This window comes from Limulus polyphemus, unplaced genomic scaffold, assembly GCF_000517525.1.
Source record: "Limulus polyphemus unplaced genomic scaffold, Limulus_polyphemus-2.1.2 Scaffold950, whole genome shotgun sequence".
Lineage (NCBI taxonomy): Eukaryota > Metazoa > Arthropoda > Merostomata > Xiphosura > Limulidae > Limulus > Limulus polyphemus.
Window position 1 is genome coordinate 42,521 of NW_013666560.1, and position 8,220 is coordinate 50,740.

The following is an 8,220-nucleotide window of genomic DNA, read 5'->3' on the forward strand; positions in this document are numbered from 1 at the left end:
ATTTGCTTTGAATGACTGATGTTTTAGTGAAGGCGGCTAAAAGTATGTACTTAATCTTAGAAGAATTTTAATACGAAATGTTTTTACAGCATATTTGCATACTACAAAACAAGAGAAATAAAAGTCTTTAGTTGAGAAAATTGTTTTTAAAGAAAAACCACAGTGTACAACCATTTACTATTCACTTACCATTACTTCTGAGTTTTACAGCCCTATTTACTTATCATTAACCCTGTCATTACCAACCATTGCGTATCAATTATTAAATTTTAGATTAAGAAACCAGTTCTTACTTATCATTAATTCTCTGCATAATCAATCACTATTAATCTTTTGAATAATAAACTGTCAATTATTTCCAATTAATACAGTGATTAACCAAATAATACTATATCATAATAATTTCTGTAAGAAATCATTAGACACATACTTACCTCGGTCATGCAGCAGTTAATACTTACTTATTACTAGCCCTCTAAGTATCCAATCAGGATGTACGTATAATAAATTCAATGAAAGAAAAGCTTCTCTTAATAAAAGGATTCCAATGTATAAAGTTTCGGTTATTTAAAATTACTTTACATGGTAGAATTTTATTATTCAATAACGTATTAGACATAAAATCACACATTAACCTTAATGCAAAACAAATGTAGTTCTAGACAAGAAAATTAAATATAAATAACAGTGCTTAAACAGATTATTGTGTGTATTATATTAATTACAACAATTTTGAATTGTAGATCAGCATGTCACTTGTCAACCACAGTCGATATAAAGTCGCAGTGGAACAGAGTGTATAGAACTACATTTCGAGATTGTTTGGCGTTTTGTAGGAAATGTGATTCAACAAAAACCTGATTGCTTTTGAGGAGGACTTCTCGACACAAAATATTCATACACTTAGATCAGTAAAATGTATTCTGATCACAGATTTATAATTTACACAGAGAAGATATCCTCTATACTTAATGGTATCGGGAAAAAAAGGAATGGACCAGCTTGGGGTACCAGGTCCATCCAGAATGAGTTCTGCAACAAGTGTATCCAACCGTGGTAAGCAAAGTGCTACTTTGTATAATAGATAACACTCCAAAAGCCGTTCATGTGCCCTTGTAATGTATAACCAAACGTACAAGTACTGGATGCAAGTATTAAAATACTACATTGTTTGAACTCTTCTGTTTTATTCCTCTCTTCTTTATCATTTTCTGACTCTTTATAGCATTATTCGATTTACATTTAACCGGTTTTACAACTTCATAGATCATTTCTCAGGATGGAATTTTACAGAGAATCTATTAAATAAATTTAGATACAGTTTTTCAGCTAAAAATAACTAACTTGAATAATATATATTTTTTTCAAAATATACATACAAAAAAGACAATCCTTATAAAAACAAAATGCATTAAAATATACTCAAAAATAAATTAATTTAAGCTTATAAAAGATGTTGGTTAACAGGTAATTGCTAATTATTTACATTTTCTTAATTTAAAATTATCCTTAAAAGTAAGTTTTCTGTTTTTCAACATGCATTTGTTTACAACAAATAGAAAATAATGCATAAGTAACATTATATGAATCACACCCAAAACTAGGATTTATATAAAATATATTCCCCGCAGTAGGGTTCATAATATATTTGCTATATGTAATATAACCTTATTTACAAATATAAAAATTTGATTTATTACAGAGAAATACACCATCATTGGATTTATTTATTGACTGAGTTAAAATAGTAGATACATTTTGGGGTTGTCTTCGGGATAACAATGTGTTTATTTTTAAATGTAATTTTTAACAATTTATCTGAAATTCTCTCCAATTCCTTCTGAATATCATAACTTTTAATTTTCTCTAACAATGGATAACTATGAAAGAAATAGGTTATTGTTCTTCTGTTATATATATTTATGATTATGTTAACTTCTTTTCTAAGATAAGTTACGTTAGAGCGTCTATCTATTATATTTTATAATTAATATCGCTTCCTAAGGTAAGATGTTAATTCTATCAGTTATTGTTGCTGAACTTCTCGGTTGTGAACAATAGAAAACGTTCTTTGAGCTAGACAGAGCTGAATATTTAATTTGTTATACATGGAGAAATTGCCATAAAAATCTAAATACTGTTGTGAATTATTATATTTATAATACATATATATATATATACGTTTCAATCTTACTATCTTTAAATATATATATATCCCGTACATCTACATAAAAAGACAAACCGAAATTACTTATTTTAAAAGTTAACTTAATATTATGGTTAGTTTGATTTAAATTTTAAAATTATATTTCAAAATCAAAGGATCTGTTTTATAATACAAATTAATAATCTGACAACATCTACAAGTTTTTATTTAACTAACTAATATAACTATGTTCAAAACAATTTAACAAAGTAATTAACAAGTCAATTTCAAAATATGCAATCACTAAATTGGCATTAGTTGGTGCTCTTTTGTTTCCCTTGATTGCCATAGATTTGTTGATATGTATATTACCTTTGTAAACAAAGTAACGATTTTCTAAAATATTGCTTAAATCTTGAATTATCATTTTTTTTATCAAACCCTTCATATGATAACTTTGGGTATTGATCTAAATCATACTCAATAGCTTTTATAATCTATTCATATTTAATACTTGGATAAAGAGAAAGCACAGGTAATGATATTAAACAAAATATATTTCAGTTTTCTCTGGTAATTGAATAATAAAGTCAATATTACCTTTTATATAATTTTGTATTCTCCCACCTGTAATGGGTCTTCAGAGATTTTGCAGGACTCTTTATCCAAAGACATTCGGCCTTATCTTTTTCTAAAATTTCTTTAACTTCTTTGTTTTGGCAAATGTTTGATAATATATTATGTTGACTATATCTATCACTTAATAAAGAAAATTGAAAACAAAACATTGTTTTAGTATCATTCGATGTAGTTTCTCTTTGTCCAGGTGTTAAATATGAATATAATTTAAAAACTATTGAATATTGTTTTGCTCAAAAATTAAATTTGTTACGTCTTTGGTTTAATTAAGAATTAATTATTACTTCGTTTTCAAAGATCATATATTTCAATAAATCTCTAGAACGTCAATGGAAACAAAAATGACACCATCTTAGGCTACTTTAGAGATGCTATATTTTGAAATTGAAAACATTTAATAGCTTATCAATTCATTTTTAATGTATTTTTATTATGAAACAAATTATTTTATTTTTGAGAAGTTAAATCGAATTTTCCCTAATATTAAGTTTATGTTTGAAACGGTCTTCCGGTAGGACAACGATAATTCTACGGATACTAAAATCAAGGGTTCGATACCACAAGGTGGATACAGCAGATAACTCACTGTAGTTTTGCTCTAAAATAATCAAATAAACTCTTGAAATGAGTAATTTCGGTTTGTCTTTTTATATCTACGAATTATGAAAGATATAAAAATAAAATGTTAAAATTATAACAGTTTGTTTGTTTGTTTTAATTAAGCACAAAGCTATACAATGGACTATCTGTGGTTTGCCCATCACGGGTATCGAAACCCGGTTTCTAGCGTTGTAAGTCCGCAGACATACCGCTGTGCCACTGGGAGCAAAATTATAACGGATTTATAATACAAACCTGCTATTTGTCCATTACCTGTTAACTAGTATTAATAAACGTATTATCTAAAAATATCCTACTTTGCAATAACATATTTTTCAAATATTTTCATTTTCATATTCTCGTGAAAAAAAAAAGTATGTATATTATGTTTTAGAAAATTATTTTATTAATACATTTAAAACCACATTAGAGCGATTTTAAAAGATACATAAAATTTAAAGGTAAAAAAGAAGCCGGGAATTTTGTCATTCTCACGTAGATCTTATAAAAAGTGTCTTACTTTAGAAACTGAAGAGTTTGTTTGTTTGTGGTTGAACATAAAGCTACACAATTGGTTATCTGTGCTCTGCCCAACTCGATTTCTAGCAGTGTAAGTCCGCAAACATACCGCTATGCCACTGGGAGGCAAAGTAAAGAGTATCCTTTAAGATACAAATCCGTTATTTATGCTTTTATATATATTTATGTCTTTATTGATTTATTTTCAATTAATTAATAATAATAACAAATTTTATAATCTAATGTATTTGTTCATTATGTGCGTGTTTGTATGTTATATCTTGATTATATCTTTTGCAAAAGGAATTCATACCTAATCCCAATTACTGGTGCTGTCTCCCACCACTGTGGCTTAGAGGTAAGCTTGAAGGTGTATAATGCTTACATTTCTGGTTCGATACTCGCTGATGGTGTAGGAACAGCACAGGAAATCTATTGTATGGTTTTATGATTGATGAAAAACACAATTACATCAGACCGACTACTGCTATATTGTTATTTTTGTATTTCTTTATTGAATCCAATTGATTTGAAAAGCTCCACGTGTCTTTCTTGTATTAAGCAACGGGCAGTCAAATAAATAATAGTTATTAGCATCCTAAATAAAATTCATTTATTTTTTTATTTCTGTTGTAGTTTGAAGACTTTCTGTTTTTGTTTTTTTTTGTGTGTGAATTAAGTACTTCGTAGTCAGTCAGTTTCACGTGGTCTACCACTAGACTGGGGTATGTGTTTCAATTCCTTGAATGACCTCTATTTTTAATTAAAAAAAAGGGTTATTTTTTTAAATAAATATTTAAAAATTACTTAATTCAGAAGAATCGTAAGAAAAACCGAAATGATAATTTCATAAAACTGATAAAATAGAACAAAAATAAAAATTTAACTTTTCACCTCGCTTAATCCTGCAATTATTTCTTATCTATGTTTTATACTTATATAATTGTAAACATACTAATTTGTTATATTTTTGATTTCGAAGATCGCTATGTATATTGATTTTTTTGTCGCTATTTTTGTAAAAATATTTTTCATAATGAATGACTTTGAACTTAAAAAACTACCGACAATAAAACTATATAACACATTACGTAATTTATAAGTAACTTTTCGGACTTTTTTACCTAAGCCTTCTATAGGTGCGAGACGTTTAGTAAACAATGGGATGTAACGTTCGTTTGTTTCTTATTTAATAGAAAGCTACACATTAGATCTTGTTGTTTACTAAACGTCTCCCACCTGTAGAAGGTTTAAGCAATTGAGCCGAAAACTTGTACATTAAAACAAACCCTAAAATAACGTGGTAATAGTCCAAATAAATTATTTAATACTAATACGTAATTCACAGTTTTGTCAGTTTTTAACAATGCTTATACCTATTTAACTTTATTTAAAACTTACTTAAGAAGCAAAGAAAAAAGCTGATTTCTTAGATTAACTACATAAACCGAAAAATACAATTATAAAAAAATGTGTTTAAATTTGTCCCCTGGTGGTTCAGTGGTAAATCTGAGAGCTTCTAATGATAAAAATCAGACTTCAAGATTCCCGATAACGTGTAGCTTTCTACTGAATAAGAAACAAAATGTTTAAATTTGCCCTCTGGTGGCTCAACGGTAAATTTGAGGTATTTTTAATGCTCAAAATCTGATGTCAAAACTCGCGTTGGGCAAAACACAGTTAATGTAATGTGTAGCTTTCTACTATATAAGAAACAAAGCACAGTTAGTGTAATGTGTAGCTTTCTACTACATAAGAACAAAGCACAGTTAGTGTAATGTGTAGCTTTCTACTACATAAGAACAAAGCACAGTTAGTGTAATGTGTAGCTTTCTACTACATAAGAACAAAGCACAGTTAGTGTAATGTGTAGCTTTCTACTACATAAGAACAAAGCACAGTTAGTGTAATGTGTAGCTTTCTACTATATAAGAAACAAACAAACGATACTGTTTAAAATGTATCTGTATATTTCACTTAATAAAACTAACTTAGACTGATAAATGTTTCGAATGTTTAAAAAATATTGAAATAGATATGTGTTAAAAGTACTAGTGTATACAGTTCAATATAAAAGAACTTCAGTATCTATAAGTGTACGTTTCTTACAGCGCACTTGATGAATTTATGTTTTAAAGAGCCGATAATCATCTTCCAGGTCAACTGTTCTTGCATACTATGATGATATTAACGGTAATAACTCTGTAATATATATATATATGTGTGTGTATAGCGCTAACTTAACACTTTGTTGTCAGCATTGTTTTTAATGAAAATGAAGCCTAATAACGAAGTCCTCCAGCGGGTCAGCGACAAGTCTGAAAGCTTATAATTCTAAAAACTGAATATCGTTAGCCGTGGTAACGGTGCAGCTTTGCGATTAACAACAAACAGACTTTTTACTGAAAAAATGTTTTTCTGTTGACTATTATAAGACTAAACCAGTTAACAATCAAGTGTTTTGTTTGTTTTTGAAAGTTAAACATAATCATGCCAGACGAGCTTATCAGTCCAAAAGAGTTGTATTGTACATTTTTTATCTATTTATTTTACTTTTTTAATTATGTTAACTACAAACATTCTCACAATATTACTGGTATGTATGTGATGCTTTTTATGAGCAACATGAAATTTCCTGTAATGAAAACAAGTTGATATTACTTAAATATAAATAAGTTGTTTTCAGTAAATCAGACACAATAAAGATTAATTGCAAAATAAAATTCAGGCGAGTGTGTTTACCATGCAGGCGATGTTCTATAGAAACATATTTATAAGGTTTTATTCTGAGCAAAAGTGCTTACAGAATAACAAAATAGTTGGAGTCCCGGCTAACCGTCTTTAACAAATTAAGAATGAGTAAAAACTTTCCAAATCTCTACAGAGATTCTGTGCACAATGTATATTGATCCACGACGCAAGAAAAGGTTATGGTGTGCAGGTTCAGTTTCTTGTGACTCTCTGTCTTTATTGTTCACCCTCTGCTCAGACCTGAACCAATGCTAGCGTTCAGGTTACCCTTTATATCGCCATTTCTATGTTTTAACCAGGTACTCAACTACGCGCAGCCCAGCGGCGCGGGGAGATTGGCGCCAGCACCATAAACAGCAAGTAGTCTCGGTTTCAGCCACATAAGTATCGAATCTCCGAGAAAGCGTCTGGTGCAGAACTCCACTGAAGCTAGCTTACCAGCGCAAACCTGCTCAACTAACGAAAAAACCAAGGCAACCTCGCTGCTTTCCTAGGACGGTAAGTCAAGAAAGAAATGTTTGTAAATATTAATATAAATAGAGTATATGAATGGGCAATTTTTATGAGCGTTAGTTGCTAACAATTTTGTTATTTAAGCTTTTCATATAGTTTTATTAGTGATATCTTAATCTGTAGCAATTTTTTGAAACATGCGCAAGTTATTTTTTGCATGAAAATAATTTTATGTCTGTAATCACGTAGGTGCAATTACTCGTCTTCAGACAAACAGATTTGTTCTGAAAAAAAAAATAGTATCAGACGAACTGTTTTATGAGCAATGAAACCGCAAGTGGAATTTCTTGAACAGCGCTGATCATGCATCACTAAAACTACACATTTTAATTATATAGAATATCTGGTTTTATATTAGTCTCTTAGTGGATTTGTTATACATTGAATTTTATCATCAAGCAGCCAACAGGTTGCGCTGCGGGATCTACGAACCAGCCTTCACACAACTGTTTGTTTTATTATTATTCGCGCAAAGCTACGCGAAGAGCTATCTGCGCATAGCCGTCTTTAATTGTGAGTCAATACCAACTCTTTGGCTGTTCTTCTCTCACAAAATAATGGAATTTAATAGTTAGTCACTCTTGAAGTGCACCCATTGTCCAAACTGAGAAGTGTGTTTTTGCGGAAAAGAGCCACGAACCATAAATTCTCGGATTATAAAGCTCAAGCACCCTAGCCACTATACTCGGCCATAACTGATTCCAGCCTTAATACTTTCGTTATTTAATTTGGAATATAGTGTATAAACTGAAAATAGTAAATTTTTGTGTGGAAGATAAATGTTATACTAATTATTACTTACACAGGCCTGCGATGGTTTTATTGCCTTGAGATTTTGACTTGTTTTACAGTAATTCTTGTATGCTAAATCCGAATATGATATCCATTCTTCTCCGTCACGTACATGTTTTTCACAAAACGTCATAACGCAATACATAAAAGAAAGACCACAACACGTAGTTTTGAGACTAAAAGACTTAGATTTCATAAAAAAATCAGGATGAATGAGGATGCATATTCGCTTAACATCAACGTTCTTCCCTTTTCTTCAG

The 8,220-nt window shown here is 29.8% G+C and overlaps 1 pseudogene; it reads left to right on the top strand.

The window, feature by feature from the left end:
• The first annotated feature begins 919 nt into the window (after positions 1 to 919).
• The window catches only part of LOC106461391, a 150,999-nt pseudogene continuing 143,698 nt past the window's right edge, over positions 920 to 8,220 (top strand).